General features: G+C 44.7%; 1 long non-coding RNA gene across 1 annotated transcript in view; it reads left to right on the forward strand.

Annotated features, from left to right (window-relative positions):
- The first annotated feature begins 6,336 nt into the window (after positions 1 to 6,336).
- LOC139077925 (uncharacterized) overlaps positions 6,337 to 17,691 on the forward strand; it is a 38,435-nt gene continuing 27,080 nt past the window's right edge. Inside the window, exon 1 of the long non-coding RNA XR_011530599.1 lies at positions 6,337 to 6,498. This is a non-coding gene — a long non-coding RNA (uncharacterized lncRNA). The remainder of the gene's footprint in view (positions 6,499 to 17,691) is intronic.

A 17,691-nucleotide genomic window follows, 5' to 3' on the forward strand; every position in this document is an offset into this window, starting at 1 on the left:
TTCATTGTTTTGAGAATGGAGGATCAGTTTCAATTGGGTGTCACGGAGATTTATGCACAAGTAAGGAGGGTCATGGGTTTCATTGACACCTGAAGGGTTTTGTTATTGTTGCTGAGCTCGTTATTATTCCCAGGAGAGCAGAGAAGCTACCACTCCGCTAGTTACAGGAGTAGAAGTCGCTACACTGACTTGGTAGATGAAAAGGTAGATGAAAGGAAGCTGAAAGAGCCAAGAAAGAGAAAACACAAGTTTAAGTGTCTTTAGTTGGCACAAAAGAGAAAGAGTTCCCTGGGTCTCATGATCTTTCTTCAGGGAAAGAAACTGTGTACCCTTCTCTTGCCACACAAAGTTGTTTCCATAAAGTTAACAGAGTGGAAGATAGGAGAGGTTTCATCATGAGGGGAGAAGGCTCCTGTTCCATTCTTTCACATAAATTTGTGTGCATGGGGGAGGGGACAGCACCCGTAAAGAATAGGACATCCCTTCTAGCTCTTCCACGAAAAGCTAAGCAGACAGTAGGGAAGGGATTGAGACCCAGAGACACTCATTGGGATTTAGGCTCATGATTCACACTGGCCACTGGAGGGCACCCCTGTGCAGTCATCACTACCCAGAAGCCCAGTGATGATTGCTATTCATACAGATGCAGCTCCATATGTATTGCAGGGTTTCTCAACATCAGCACTCTCGATATTTTGGACCAGATAATCTTTTTGGTGACGGGGCTGCCCTTTGCACTGTAGCATGTGTAGCAGCATATTTGGCCTCTAACCACTAAATGCCAATAGCCCCTGACTCCTTATTCTCTACCCCCAGTCACGACATAAAATGTCCCCCAATGTTGCCAAATATCCTTGGGGGTAAAATCACCCTTGACTGACAACCATTTGTGTATGGAGTGTTGGGTCTAGGCATCTGTCACTCCATTGTTCTAAGGCTCAATTCTCTTTTCCCAAACTCTTACTTAGCCTGGGGTCAATAGACAACTGCATCAAAAGACACAAAAATTGCTCCGACCAACATCTGCCATCCTTTCCCAGTTAAACTCCAGATAGGCTTCCAGTCTGATATGATACAGGTGTACATCCTGCCTTCTCCCGCTGCACCTGTCTGTGCCCTCTCTTCAGAGCCTCCTCCTCTAGTTCCGCCAAAGAGTGCAGACTACTAGGAGGTGAGATATTTTGTCAATTAATTTACACTACACTTTATTTTCATCTGGAATACTTCAGCACATTATCAGGCTGAAGGATGCACATTTAAAATGAGAGAATTGCTTTAAAGAGGGTGTGCTTTAAATCTAGTAGATGAATTTCCAACAGCAGAATTTCAGGCACCATGAAATCAATAAAATGGGGATACTAATAGTCTTTATCTCATAAAGTTATCACATGGATTAAATGAATAAAGTACTTATAACAATGCCCGGCGAAAAGTAAACACCCTTAAAATACTAGTTTTGTTGTTGTTATTATTGCTATTATTATTCTCATTATCTATCCAAGAGACATGTTTGGGAAGATGTAGCCTAGCTTATTGCCTGAACTGATTTCCCATTAAACTAGCCTTGTCTCTAACATCCGACCTCCATGCTGTGTCTAGACACCCGGAACAGACCCTCCCACAGAGCAGAGCTCAAGGCTAAAAACTAATCCACCTTGAAATTCTCCTTTGAAGTCAACTTTGAATATTCCACTCATTGAACATTCAATGAGTCTAACAATCATTGAATAAATGAATGAGTGAGCCATAGAGAAAATGGAAACAAAGATTTGTGAAGCACCTACAACATGTAAGGTGCCATGAGGCTATCTAGAATATTAGACATAATTGTATAATTAATAAAGACATAGGCACTCAAATCATCAGGACACAGCAGGGCTGTGAAACCAGTGGACAGTTAGCCGCTAATGATTAGGTAGCTAGTAACTAAAGTTTTTTGGGCAGTTGTTAATTGTAGCCTTTAGTTATTCACTCGCCCATTGTCAGCTGTGCTGCTCGGGCAATATATTACCTGCCTCTCACTAGCTTCCGCATAGATAACATCCCTGATCCCTGGGTCACCATAGTAACTGATGCTTGAGCTGTTTTTCAGGAACTAAGAGTTGACCTCTGTCTGGTTCCAAGTGGGCCTGCACAGGTGTCTGATAGGTGACCTCCTGATGTCAGGGGGCTAAAATCTCCACCCTCAGATCATGTTAATGCCACCATACTTCATACCACCCTGCCCTTCTCCTCATAAGTGTTCCTAATCCTCATTTTCAGGGAGGCAGATCTGAGATTTGTTCTCCCATCTCCTCGCCTGGCTGCCTTGTGAATAAACCCTTTCTCTGCTGCAAACTCATTGTCTTGGTGATGGGCATTTTGTGCAATGGTAAAATGAACCTGGCTTGGTAACAAAAGTAGAGGAAAGTATAAGCTGTATGGGAGTGATGAAGAGGGAGAGGCGACTTCCCCACACAGCACTTTGGTGGGGAAGGCACTTTGGGATTTGGGGGAAAGAGCATTCTGAGCCTTAATTTTGGGCCCTGGGGTGTTATTTTGAGATGTCTATTAGACATCCAAGAGAAGATGGCGAGTAGGCTTGTCTTAGTCAGCTCAGGCTGCTATAAGAAAATAGCATAGACTGGGTGGTTGAAATAACAAACACTTATTTCTCATGGTTCCAGAAGCTGGGAAGTCTAAGATCAGGGTGCTGGCAGATTCAGGGTCTGGTGAGAGCTCACTTTCTGGTTTGCAGATAGCTGTCTCCTCACTGTATCCTCACATGGAAGAGAGAGGAGGACAAGCTCTCATGTCTCCCTAATACCAGCACTAGACCCATTTCTGAGGGCTCCACCCTCACGGCCTAACCACCTCCCAAAGACCCCACCTCCTAATACCATCATGTTGGGGGTTAGGATTTCAACATATGAATTTTGGGGGGACACAAACATTCAGTCCATAACGAGACTTTTGGAAAAACAAATAAGGCTGAAACCCAGGGGGGAGGAGAGGTATGATTTTGGGAGTAATTTCCACATAGTACCATGTGGAAACCATGAGATGGGAAAACCATGGGATGAAAGAGTTTGTAGATGGAGAACAGAGGAGGCAGGGCTGAGCTCTGAGGCATTGCAGCACATGGAGACTGCTTAGAACACAAGGAGCCAACAAAGGAGGCGGCACAGGTGTGCTCACTGAAGGAGGAGGCTACCCAGGAGCCTGTGCCTCAGGGAAGCCAAGAAACGAAGGGTTTCAAGGAGGATGGAGTCGACCTGAATGCCACTGAAGGTAGGGCAAGATGAGAAGGGAGATGTGCCACTGGATGTAGGGATGGGTGACCCTGATGACCATGATAAGAACAGAGGAGCAGGGATGAGGAAGCCAGGTGAGACTCTACCAAAAGGGGTTTCCGAGGTGGGGAGGTGGAGAAAGCGAAAAGAGATACTCTTCCCAAAAGATGTCCTTTCTCTCTGTTACAGGAAGGGAGGCACACTGGGCCATAGAAACAAGGTGGAATTTGGAGTCAGGGGACTTGAATCCAAGGATGGAGATTCCTCAGCTGGACGATCTTGAGTAAATACGGTTCCACATCCCAGCATCAATTTCTTCATCTGCAATGTGGTTCCACAATATTGCCTGTTCCACAGGGTGTTTTGTCTTTGTTCTGGTTTTAAAATATTAATATACCTTTTAGGTCTTTGATCTCAGAAACTGAGCATAGCTTCCCTGCCCAACAGATTTTCCTGAGGAAGAAAGAGCCAACTCACGTACTCGTATCGTAGGAATCAAGATTTAGTTACTCTCTTAGAATATATCCCCAATTTGATCATGAGGACTTCTTAAAATTCCATGAAAACAGACACTGCATTAATACGCTTAGAAACCACTCATTCGGGGCCAGCCCTGGGGCCAAGTGTTTAAGTTTGCACGCTTCGCTTCAGTTGCCCAGGGTTTCACCGGTTCAGATTGTGGCCATAGACATGGCACGGCTCAACAAACCGTGCTGAGGCAGCATCCCACATAGCACAATCAGAAGGATCTACAACTAGAATATACAACTATGTAGTGGGGGCCTTTGGGGAGAAGAAGGAAAAAAAAAAAGAAAAAGATGGGCAACAGAGGTTAGCTCAGGTGCCAATCTTTTAAAAAAAAAAAAAGAAACCACTTATTCATTTATTCATTCATTCAACAAATAGTAACTGAAAACCTACTATGGCCCAAGCACTCTTATTGGCACTGGGGTTACTGCGATGCCCACACCAAGTCCCCGCCACATGGAGTTCCCACATAGCATGGGAAGGCAGGCAATAAATAAGGACGCATATACATCAAGTAGAGACAAATCCTATGAAGAAAAATAAAATAGATTAAGTGGGAGGCAGGTGTTATTTCTCGTAGGTGACTGTGGAAGGCCTTGCCAATTAGAGGATGTTTAAGCAGAGACCTGCAGGCAGTGAGAGAGGAGCAGCATAGGAGAGGAAACTGCGAGTGTCAAGACCCTGAGGAGGGAATGCACACAGGGTGGTCAGTTAGTCTGGGGCTGACCTTTCCTTATGACTCATATTTGGTGTCTTGTGACCCTCAGAACTTCCAGTTTCACAAACTGTTATTTAGAGAAAGGAAGTAAAGTCTAGTAAAATGATAGGTTGCTATCATTTGACTAAGAAGCATTGCAATCTCTATGAAAAGTATATAATTGCCACTCCTTCCATATGGCCCTTTGAAGTTTGCTAATGCAGGACTACAGTATTTCTCATTCTCTAGTAATCCCTAGATGTCCCCTCCCTGGCCTATCACAAGGTCCCTCCACCCCCATCAATGTATCACAAAGTCCACACCCCTCCTGATGCATAAGGCAGTTCTCAGGCGCTGAGGGGGCATGTCTTAGGATATGTGGGGTATGTAAAAGAGAGGCTGTCATTTTGACATGTTAAGGATCTGGGCTGTGGTGTTCACCCAACTTCTAGACACTTCCTTCCCTCCTTCCTGCAGTGCAGACCTCATGGTAAATTCTGAGGCTGTCGTTTTTTTTCCACAGAGGAGTAAGCAAGAGGAAGGTGGTAGAGGGTTGGAGGTGGACACAGGTCACGTGACCTTGCAGGGCATTGGGAGGTTGGCTTTCCTCTGAGAGATGCCTAAAATTGCAATCTATTCTTGTCTTCTTACCTGTGTATCCCAGAAGCAGCACTGATAGAGGTCATTGGCCCTATGCTACCCAATTATCAAAGCTTTCAAATCTCTTGAATCCTAGCCTTCCACTTCACCTAACTAGAAAAGTCCCAACCCTGGGTCAATACTGTACTTTGCCTCCTCTGTGTCTGATGCAGTGGTCTGCACTGCAGGAGAACATGACACAATTGAGTAGGTTGAAGAAACACCAATCTGTCTCTCTATAAATATATAATATACAGTCACCATACAATTTATTGCTCCAACTGGGACATTGTTGAGAATGAATGGATACTACGAATAATTATACCAGGACAATAGGCATAAACCAGGACTGTCTTGGACACACCAGGAGTAATGGGCAACCTGCTTATAAACAATTTTACATAACCAAAGGGAAGGGAAGGACAATTAGACCAAGAATAATTCCAAATCTTTAGGCCCATGTTGAACCCACCTATACTTAGCAGACACCTTTCATCCCATTTCACAGAGAAAATTGAGGCTCCGAAGCTCAGCTCCCTGCGCTTTGCCCTATAAACTTGACACATGCCTAAGTTCATCCACCTTTCCTCTCCTCTTGTTCAGGACAAATCTCCTCTTGTGTCTGGACCCTGTTCTCTCCTGCCTCTTCCAGGACCCACTTCTAGCATCGCCTCTCTCTCCTGTAATCGTCCATCTCTCCTTCTCTATTTTTCCCCACCTGAAAGCAAGTTGCAATCCTAAAAATCCCTTTCCTGACATTATGTTCCCTCGCCACGCAGTCTACCTTCATTCCTACTCTACCTAAACCCTTTGAAGCACCATCTGCACATGATGTCTCCTCTTCTTTGTGTCCCATCCATTCAGCACAGTATAATTTCTGTTTCCTACTGAGTTATTAGAGACACTGTCATCAAGGTTAGCTTTATCCAAGTGGCCAAAACCACTGGACGATTTTCATCTTTATCTTACTTGACCTCTCTTGATGCCTTTAGCATTCTTGAGCATTCCTGATGAATTCTCCTGTCTCCCTCAGCCTCCATGAAATTAGACTTCCCTGGTTCTCTTGGTGCCTCTCTGAGGCTGCTCATTTGTCCTCTCCTCCATGGTCAATTGCCACTACTACATTACGATGAACTAATACCGTATGAAGATATAAAATGCTTGGCTGTTCCTACTTCCTGCAGATGGCACCAGAGACACAGGATCATGAGGGAGTGGGCCAAGAAGGGGCTGTGGAAAAGCTGGTGATGCTCTTTACTTCTGACTTGAAAATCCTCGCTGCTCTGGATGAGGAGGAGCCACGTGGCAGAGGGGTCTTTCAGCGTACATTTTTTTCAAGTCTCACCCAGTTGTGGGGCGAAGGTAAGACTGAGTTGCATCTGTAAATTGCGTAAGGCGGATGCCAAATGCAGCAGTGAATGGTTCTTTGGAAATCAGAGTTCAACAATTTAAAATCAATTTTCTGTTCTAAGATAGCCAAAAATAGTTTCTTGTGGCTTCTCGTATTTCTTTAACTAGGGTTACTAGAACGTGGCTTTGTGTTAGAAATGCAAGTTTGGCAGAAACGTGTCCTCCCCTAACGAGGCTTGGTGCCTGTTGGTATTGTGTCTGAGCCCCAGGGGCTGTCAGCGGGGAAGGGTGGCGGTGGCAATCTCTGAGTTTCTAGTTGCTGAGAAGTCCACAGGCGTCCTGTGAACACATTAAATGGCCACAAACTACCCTGGAGCTTTGGGGCTCAGCACAGGGCTTCCGTGTGGGGTGTGACTCCGCGCGGGTCCTGTGGGTGGGCTTGTGGGGAACAGCTTACCACTCAGAGCTGGCTGTGTGGACCCCTCATCACTTGGTGGGTGGCTCACGTCAAAGCCCATGGCCTGAAGAAGACTCTGTTCTGAGCACAAAGCAGGAGACGAGGCAGTCAAAGTGAAGGGTTTACCAGTGTGGGAAGGTTACAAGACTTCCCATTGTGGCTGCAGACAAGAGCCACCTTTGTTGCTCTGTTACTGAAAGGCCTCTGTACAAGTTCGTTTGTCCAAGGCATTGTGGAATCTCAGAGCTGGCAGGGACCTCAGAGACCAGCTAGCCCAGCCTTCTCATTTTTTTTTTAATATAGGGTTTGCAGTGCAGATGGTGGTTTGACCCTCACAATTACAACAACATATGTGATTTCAAAATTTTTTACATTCCTTCAATGTTAAACTATTTGTCGCTGACAGCAAAATAAGACATGATAACACGAACGTCTTTTGAAGCTAAATTCCTCATGTGTGTATCACACCTTAAGCTTTCGGGTCATCCCCCGTTCCTTTATTAACCCTTTGCCAACTGACTCCTGTCCACACCGCCTGCAGGAACCGTTCTGCCGGCGTTCCCAGAGCCCATTCTCACGCTGGAGCCAACAAGCTCTTCCCAGGCACACTCATTCCTTGAAACTCTTCCCTCTTTTAACTTCAGAGACCTGCACTTTCCTGGTCCTTCTCTATCTTTGACTATAAGCCAGACTTCCAGTGAATTTAGGTCCCATGACCAATCCCTGGATAAACTGAAATCAAAGTTCAGGATGCTCCTAAATTCCAAATCTCTGAGCTGAGGTCTAGATTCTAGAAGTAGGTGTAAGATAGGCCATCAGCCTGACCCACAATATTGTCCTATTACCAGGGTGGCTGAAGGAATAGTTTGAGATACTAATTTACAGTTTCTGTCTTTGTGGGCACCGTTTCATTTGCCGTTCAAGGAGGCAGTTATTTTTGTGCCTATGAATGCCATTCCCATAAGGGTGTTGGCTTTTTGGAACACGAAAGCTACGGTGATGGGCAGGCTCTGTCCTCTTCCCTCTCCTGCCTCCCTCTGCAGAGCCCAAAGCAGAGCGGAGAGAGGAGATTCCTCTCCAGACTGAGAGATTATCTTAGACTGGAAAGATGGGGATGAGAGAGAAAAAAAGAGGGGGGACCACCAGGTGGGGGTGGGGTGGGGAGGCTAGCCAAGGATAGAGGAGCTGCATGGAGCTGAGCCTGTCCTTGGACCTCCCAGCCTCCACCTGAGAGGACCTGCCCAGTGCCTGTGCTCTCAGACCCAGTTCACTTTTCCCTCTGTTTGTGTCAAGAGAGGACTTTGAATCACCAATGACATGATGAAGTGAGGTCCTCACTCGGCCCCCAATTTGTTTCCTCACAATTCCTAGGACACTCATAACTCAAGAAAGGGGTGGAGAACTAGACACAGAGTGAGGGTGCTGCTGGTGGGGAAAAGCCCACGTGTTCTTGATGGGGATAAACTGAACAACTTGAGAAGTTACACAGACTCCTGACATTCTGAGACACCACCCTCCTCCTTCTCAGAGCTCTTTCCTTTTCCTCTTATCCCTGGAACAGCAGTTGCCTCCAGAGGAGGAAAGAACAGAGCTGGAAGCACCAGGGCTTTGTGTCCTTTTTCCTCCTGGGCTCTTACACCACCTCCGTTGATTCATTCTTCAAAGTCCAGCTCAAATACCAAAAAGGGCTCTTCCTCTCCTCACGTTCATCACATGTGGTCTTTTGTTCTAGTTAAGGCCGTTTTAGTGAGGTGCTCTTCCTTGCAAACAAACTAGTGTGGCAGAGTAATATTTTTTTTAAGAGAAACAAATCTCTGCCTCCCTCCATACCCAGCTATTTCCTTTTCCTCTTGGTCTTTGCGAATCTTTGAACAGCATTCTTCAAGGAAGGGATAGCTCCTTTGCTTAACGGCAACAGGAATAGTTAGCAGTCCAAAATGCTGCCAACCATCGTGTGCCAAGTGCATTACAGGGATGATCTCATTTAACTTTACAACATCCCTATGGAGGTAGGTACTATACCATGTCCATTTTTCAGGTAATAAAACTGAGGCACAAAGGTTAAGTGACCTGCCTTGCTGAATGGGGGAGCTGGGATTTGAACCTCTCACCACTCACCCAATAGGAGTTACAAAGCCTGTGTGAACAGCTACCTCCCTGAATGACGGGCTGTGACCTAAACTGCTCATTAGCTGTATTCTTCTTCCCTCCCTTCCTTACAGTTATTATTTGGGCCTTGGGGGCTCTTTGACCTAGTAGGGGAAAGGGGACTGAAAGACCCTAGGCTCCTGCAGAGTCATACTGGCCCCACTCCAATCCTCCTCTGGTTCGCAAGTCCCCTCCGCTCCCCCAGCAAATACACCCCGGCTTCAAAAGTATTGGGGGAGGGTTCTCTTTCGGGGTAGACTCTCCCATCAAGTGTATATCTTCCTATGAGTCAAGGGACAGCAGAAGACATTTGCACTTTCAGACTTGGAGAACACTTCCCCTTTTCCACTCTGAGTAGCCGTCTTGAAATAGTTGCATTGGGGCTAGATAGAGCTCTCCTCTGGCCCAGATGGAAGATGCTGCATGTGCTCCAGGCCACTGTACTCCTATCAGTCTGGCACAAGCTTTGTGGGTCTTGCAGGGTAACAAGGGACCTCCTGGTTGCTGGAGGTAGTTGATTCAGCTGCTGTGATATTGTGACTTACAAGAAATGTATATTTGATCATCACCCACAGTTCCTGGCTCAGAGCTCCCCAAACCCTTGAATTTTCCTAGGTGATAAGAGCCATAAAGGTGCCTTTGGTTAGGTTAATGAGGTGACTTTTGCACCCCACCTAAGGATGGGGGCTGGTTGCCAGGGAAACCAACCAGGTGATTAGAGGCTGAAAACTTTCAGTCCCACACACCCGACTCTGAAGAGGAGAGGGAGCTGGAGGTTGGAATCAATTGCCAATGGCCAATGATTTAATCAATCGTGCCTATGTAATGAAGCCTCCATAAAAACCCAAAGGACGGGGTTCAGGGACCTTCTGGGTTGGTAAACACATGGAGGTGCTGAGAGAGGTGTGCCTGGAGAGGGCCTAGCAGCTCCTTGCCCCTTCCCACATTCCTTGCCCTGTGCATCTCTTTCATCTGGCTATTCCTGAGTTATATCCTTTGAAATAAACTGGTGATCTAGTAACTAAAATGTTTCTCTGAGTTCTGTGAGCTGCTGTAAGCAAATAAATTAAACTCAAGAAGGAGGTTGTGAGAATCTCTGATTTATCGCCAACTGGTCAAAGTTCAGGTAACAGCCTGGCTTGAGACTGGCATCTGAAGCATAAGTGTGTGTGTGTTGGAGGTGGGGGCAGTCTTGTAGGACTGAACCATTTACTTGTGGAAACTGATGCCACTCTGGGTAGATAGTATCAGAATTGAGTTGAGTTCTTGAGACACCATCCTGCTGGTGTCCGAGAATTGTTTGTTGGTGTTGGGAAGCAGCCCTCCGCCATCCCCCTGTCCCCCCACCCCCACACATATTGGAAATGGGAGCAGACACCTAAAAGAGCTGGAATTGCGCTGCTCCCCTTACAAAGATGTTCAGCTTTTTAAGAAATTCAGAATCCTTGACAGATGCCCTAAAGAGATCCTGGACTCTTAGATAACTTCCTAGAACTCAGAGCTCTTAATCTTGGCAGGAAACTCTAATGAGTCTTTGTTTGCCCCTTCTTCCTTTGTTCTGTTGACTTCCCAGGAGACTTGAAGCATCCTGAGATATTCTTATAACTACTGGTATTTCTGAAACTATCAGTGACTTCTGAGAGTCTGCCTCATTTTTGAACTTCAACTCTTGCTGAGGTCACAGCCATTGCCTCAGAGAAATTGGCTCAAATTGAAACATCTTTAAACTAGTCTGGGAGTAGGGCAGGTTCCATGAGAATTCTTAGCACTCCTAGATAGCCCCCTTAACGTGGCCAATACAAATCCCAGTCTACATCTCAGATTTGCAATAGTGGTAGCTTTATTTTTGAACAATCAAACTCATGATTTCATATCCTATTTTGCTGTGTGGCTAAAACTCCATCTTGGTCTCTTCAGTGTCCCTCCCGTCTTACCACTCAGCAAAGGACTTCCTGGGTTTGGGGACAGATAGCCAGGAGAAGTGGTCAGAGTGATAACACTGGTGGGTCCTAAAGAAAGGCAGGGCCCTATGGAAGCAGTACAATCCCCACATCTAGATTTATGGGCCCCAGAAAGACAGTAAGACCCCAGGAGAGAACATGTCTGTGTGGTTAGTCTTGGCAGCCAAGGCCCTACCCAGCCTCACAGAGAATAGCTACACTAGGGGTGGGCTGAGAACATTCAAAGTGGCTTGGGAGAAACAGAAAAGGTTGCTAGCACCTGACAGGGCCATTCAGGTGGGAATGAGCCTGGCTCTATAGAGTCTGTGTGGACTGACATCCAAAGACCACATGGGGGGAGGAACGTCTCATAGGGCATCAAGAGCTGATAACTGCCACACTCTTTCTCCCAGTCATCTCTGTCTTGGCACTATATAAGTCCCATGGAACTTCAACACAACGTGGGGGTGGAAGATGCAGGGGAGAAAACCTCAGTTGACTGAGATACAGTTTTGCACCCACAGCAAATTGAGAGGTAAAAACAGAAACCAAGTTGAGTTTTGGAAAAATATAGAAAATTGTCATTTATGCACACCTGAATTCGTAGAGTTGTATACTAGCTGTAGTGCAGTGTGGATTTATCAAAAGATCCCAAAAGAATCTCATGGAAACAAAATTCAGGAAGTACATCTGGGCTTCATGGGAACAAGAAAGCCAATACCAGCTGCTGGCTATGGCTCTGACTGTCCCTTCTAATCAGATTTTCTCTGACACATGGTGCCAATCTCCATCTGCAAAGACTGAGACAGAGGCAGTTGCTTATCTGCTGACTCATGGTATCTCTTCCTCCATAACTTTGGCGGACATGGGTCTTTTACTGGTGCTCACTAAGGAACCATCTCCACATGACTTACGTGTCATATGACTGCCACAAAATCATTGCATTCTTAATATCTCCTGGTTGATAGTTTGAGAAAGGATTAACTCCGACACTCTTATTCCCCAAGGTCACACCCCTTAGACCTAGAACGCACTCTGGTCCAAACACATGGGGTCGGACGGTGAGGGGTCACGTAAATTGGACGTGGCTGCTTAAGCTGGTCACATCATCAAAGACTTATGGGTCAGACAGTTTCAGAAAAGAGAGTTTTGGATCCAGCTTCTAATTCACCTTTACTAAAATTAGTTCTGTATATGTTTTATATGCCTCTCTATATTGTAACTTCCTTGAAAGCAGGGGCTCTAATTCATGTCTGTTTGCACCATGACATCTTTAGTGTGCCTTTTGCATTTGGAAGAGTGAAAGGAGCATTTGTTGAATGAAGGCACATCTCTATATTCAACGCCTGTTCTCTGTATCTTAATATTTGAGTGAACAGTCTTCAGGTTAATACCTGAATAGAATAATGTTGCTTGGCCCTGGCAAGTGAGTGCCAGTCAAAATGACTAATTTGAGTGTGACCCTTATGTGGGCAGGTTTCCTGACCAGACACTGTGCAGAAACATCCTTAGAGTCATCATATTTAGAACTGGGCTTTCCCTAACTGAGCATCTTAATTTCTCATTATTCTAGAGCCATCTTAACTGCTACAGAAATTGGCTAGAAACCACATTCAATCTTTGAAGCATTTAAGTGACACATGAGAACTAATTTAAAGTAGAGGAGTAAGTGGCATTCTACAGGGAGATAATTCCTGGTCTCTTTTTGACACTTCGAGGGATTTTTATAAATTAAAAGCTCCAAGTTTATTAGCAATCACCACCCTGATGTTAGTAAAGAAATTCAAACATTTCGAGTTCCTCTGTGTGCTAATTAAACGAGCTCTATGTAAAGGGCAGAGCTGTGCTGATGCCAACGATGACAAATTAGAATCATAAAATTTTGAGTCTGGAGGGAATTTACAGATCATTTAATCTAACCCTTTCACTTTATAGGGGAAGAAATTGAAGCTGGCACAGGGTGACTTGTCATATAGCTAGGGGCAGAGCCACAACTCCCACCCATCCAGTCCAGGGTTCTTCAGCCCAAGAAAATCATCACTACTATGGGCAGTGGCAGGGTGCTGGAGATTACTAATAGGGATAACATGAGCCATTTTTAGCAGTATATATGGCTAAACCCACAGAAGGAAAATAAGACAGTCTTCCATCCTGAAGGAAAAATAAAAGATGGCTCATTCTTAGGAGTCTGTGTCTAGCCAGGGATGCTCAGAGACTGACCAGAGAAGCCCCGTGGGCCTGGCTGGGCTCCCAGATATAACAGTGAGTAGAGAAGGCCTAACCTTATAGGAGACTTTTAGAACTTTCTCTGTTGGAGTTTGCTTTCAATGAATAAAGGAGGTTGGTCCTCCCAGGGCATGTTGGATGTTTGTGCTGACTTATTTCATACTTGTAAGTTTTCTTCTTTCTCGGAGTGCTCTGGATAAAGTTACTTATCTCTTGAATAAATGTTCAACTTCAGTTTGATAAAGTATGCACTGTTGATATCATAGTAAAACACTGTAGAGATTCTTAAGAATAGATTTGTACGGCAAAATGTGGCTTTCCTTTCCAGGTGAAGTTACTCCACTCAAATGATACAGCATGAGTAAGACAGAGTGAGTAGGAGCTGTTTTATAATGTTAGGCCTCTTCTCCGGACTTCATCTTAGGACTTTGTATAATGCAAATACTTTAGCAGAGAAGTTTTGTTTTTTACATTAATCTTAAAAATAAGCTTCTACACTTATGATATATCATCTGTAGAACACATTTGGAAGAAAGACAATACATAAAAAGGCACAATATAAAATTACCAAAAATATTACATTATGAAAAGGCAATTCTAATTTTCAGTGAAAGCAAACAGTTTTGAAATCTTTTTTGAAATACTTTCTTTGCACAGTTACCAGACTGGTCTTTATAAAACACAGAACTGATATGTCTCTTTCCAACTGAAAACCACTAATGCTTCTTCACTGTCTGCAGAACAAGGTTCAACCTTCCTAGGATGGTTTGTAAGGCCCCCCGTGGAATGGGTCCCTGCCCACGGGCATCCCGTTGATCAGACAGCCACTTGCTCCCCAAATGTTTGTTGAGAATTTCTTGTCACCTATGCTCCCACAAAACAGAGTCAAATGAAACTAAAGCTTCCCTCCAGGGAGCCCCTCTCAGGAAGTGGATACCCAGCCAGAAATCTGGAAATTAATCTGGATTGCCCTTTGTCCTCCACTTTTCCCTTCTCTGATAGTCCTACTTTTAAAATGTCTCTTGAACCCACCCACTTCTCCCTGTCTGCTTCCCTGCACCCTGGCCATCCCTTTGAGTCCATTCTCTGCATTTCAGCCAGAATCATCTTCTAAATTGTCGTCTGATCATGTCATTTCTCTGTTTGATCTCTTTATGGCCCTTTTTGGATAGTCTGAACTCTTCAACTTGGCTTCCAAAGCCTTCATTTATTCAGTGCCTACATGTGCCGGGCACTATTGCAGGCACTGAGAACTGAGCAGCGATCAAGACTCACAAAAGCTCCTGACGTCAAAATCTCACATTTTTGGGGGTGGTGTGGTATTGGGGCTGAATAATAACAAGGAAAACAAATAAAGAAGGTAATTAGAGATTATGATAAGGGCCTTGAAAGGAGTAGCCAGCCACTGGTGTGTGCATTTGCAAGCATGTGTGTGTGCACACGCACTTTAAATTGAAAGTTTACGGAAGGCCTTTCAGATGAATACAATGGCATTAGCCTTCTGACTGTCCCCTGGCCTTTCACACGTCTGCAGCTTCTACCTTTGCCACCTGTCCTTTCAAACCTCTGTAGCTTCTACCTTGGCTGCCCACTCCTCACACTGTGCTCAGGCAGAAGGGACCTTTGGTTCCTTGCAGTTAACTCTTTCTTTCTCTCTTATCTCTCTTCTCTTTTTTTCTCTCCTCTTCCTCTCCCCTATCCCTCACCAACTTTTCCTAGAAACCATTATCTTCCTTGAATCACCCTGACTCCACTCCCCTTGACTAGGTGCATCAGTTAATATTTCTCAGTTAATAATCAAGCAACTGTAATTGCTTGCTTAGCAGTCTATCTCATTCACCATTGAATCCCCAGAACCAAACACTTGGAGTATTTGTGGATAGAGTAAGTGCACATAGGATGGGACACTTATATCCAAGGAGAGACACTTAATAGGTAGATTACTCCTTCTCTCCTACCCCTGCTGGGCCCCAGATAAGCTTCTGTTGTACCAACTTTCTAATATCATTTGGATGTCTCTTCTTTCTGAGCAGCTTTCTCTGATAGATTGCAAGCCCTTTGTCTTATTAATTCCCTACCTCCAACTCCTGGTTGTACTTGGCACACAGTAGGTGGTCAAAGTGTAGTAAAGCAAAAACTCAAAAAACCCACAAAACCAAAATCAAACAAAAACTCAGAAAGATGTAGTTTGGAGGAAGGAATAGGAACCAATTCTAAGGTAGGTAAAATGAGTAAAATAATCAGTCTCCTGGGAAGATGACAGAGAAACACAAATGCTTCCCTTCCATGAAATGTATTTTACCCACCTTACTGCCAAACTGTGGCTTCCACCCAACGGTTTCACCTTTCATGCAAGCACACAAAACCAGGAAGTTGCTCTGATCTTTGTTCAACTTGCTTTGCTACATGCATATGATGCTGAAATCCCCCTTTCCCTTGCTGCAGGTGGAGATCTTTCTTTTTCTAGCTAAAAGTCTGACTTGTGCTTCTATTTGCTTTTTATTGTTATTTTGAGGCACTTACTAGGGGCCACAAAAGTGGGGGTCAATTTGCTGGTATGTGAGGACAGAACTGGCTTCAGGCTATCAGACTAGAAGTTTTAAACTTGCTTCCTTGTTTTTCCCCTGAGGCAATGGAAATTTCTAGCCACCAGCTGGGACTGGAATTGATTTAGTGCCAGAGAGGTGAAACGTGGGAAAATATATGGATATTGTTTATGAATGTTACTTAGTCATTCTCAGCAGTAGAGTTTATGATTTAGAAAACATTTCCTGGTTTTGAAAACTTAACAATACAACCTCAAAGTCTGTCAAAATTGGAGCGGGGGGGATTCAGTAATGGGAAGGCCAGGAGGACCAACATGGATAACTAGTGGGTTTGTAATTGCTTGTTTCAGCTTTATGACCATATCTCTACATTCTGCTTTTCTTGAGTTTACTTATTAATGGCTGTTTTTAACTAGAGAAAAGGGTGCTTACGCATATCTGAGAAAGTCCATAGGGATCCTATTCATCTCTGAATCAGCTTCCTTTCTTGGTAAAAGCAGTGGACTAGTGTCTGGGAATGCTTGGTTTTTGTCTTACTCTGTTTCCAACTGTTGACTCTACAGAAGTCCCTATGCTTCTCTAGGCCTGAACTTACTCAACTGTTAAATGTGGGTCTATTAGGTTAGATTAGTTCGGTTCAATAAATGCTTGCTTGCTTGCTACCTACCTATCTTAGGTTCAGTTCTCTAGAGAGAGGCTTAGGCAGGGATTCCTGTGCAAGTGAATTACTGAGTGAGCACTGCCAGCAAGGAGCAGTAAGGAAGTCAGGGAAGCAGGATAGGGCAGGGGAAGAAGCCAAGCAAAGATGTTGTTACAGCTGATCTAATCTCAGCCAGATCCCAGAGAAAGCTCTGGAATATGAATGGCAACACTGAATTCTACATACTTCATACATCCCTTTCAACCCAGTTTTTGTATAGGTAACCCTCCAGGGCAGGGGGTATAGCTTCACTGGAATTTGTCGATAATGTGGTTAATCAGCTGGAGGATGGGTGTACATGCCTATTACAGGGGATCTAAATGGGGCACCAACAGAATCTGTTATACACAGTGTGCCAGGCACTGTGATAAGTATCGGAGAGACAAAAGTAGAAGAGATATATGGTCCCTGATCATAGGAAACTCATGGAATAGTGCAGAAGATAGAAGAATAAACAAGTCGTTTCAATACAACATGATAAATGCTAGGATAAAGTGATGCATAGAGTGTTGTAGAAACAAAGAGGAGATGCAGACATTGCAAGTTCCTCAGGAAGCAGACTCTAAGATGGTGATTAATATGCAGGAACTTTATTTGGGAATGTTCTTGGGATCAACATTTGAGGAAGGGAAAGGAAGAAAAGAGAAGGGAGCTGGATTGGGAAGAGAGGGGAGTCAACCTGCAATGTAGTCTCAATGGAAACCTCAGCTGAACTTGAGGGGAGTTATGAGGATGCTGGGGGCTATCTGCCAGCAGCATTCATATCAGCAGTGTAAAAAGCCCTTTATTCCTGAAGGGTGGTGCATCACGGACTCTACCACAGTCTACCCCTTGCATCACCCGGATCCTCTTCTTCATGTAAATCCAGGGAACAGTGCCTGGGTGATAATCTTTATGTTCCTCCTTCTCCATTGTAGATCCCTTTACCCTCAACTGAAGACTCTGCTGGTCTCAGATGGTGTGATTCAGACTTTCATTCCTGAGGGGTCTGAGCTCTTGTCAACACGCTCTTCTTAGGACAGGGTGACTGCACTTCTGTATTTACTGCCAAAGAAGTACCAAGAGGCATCCAAGGGGACCACGTGGGCACCCAACATATGCCTCTGTGGACTCATTGTGTAACAATTACCTGCCAAGTTGGGGATGACTCCTGTCTGCTAAGGAGACTGAAATGTTCAGGCAGCAGCT

This window comes from Equus przewalskii, chromosome 20 (assembly GCF_037783145.1).
Source record: "Equus przewalskii isolate Varuska chromosome 20, EquPr2, whole genome shotgun sequence".
Lineage (NCBI taxonomy): Eukaryota > Metazoa > Chordata > Mammalia > Perissodactyla > Equidae > Equus > Equus przewalskii.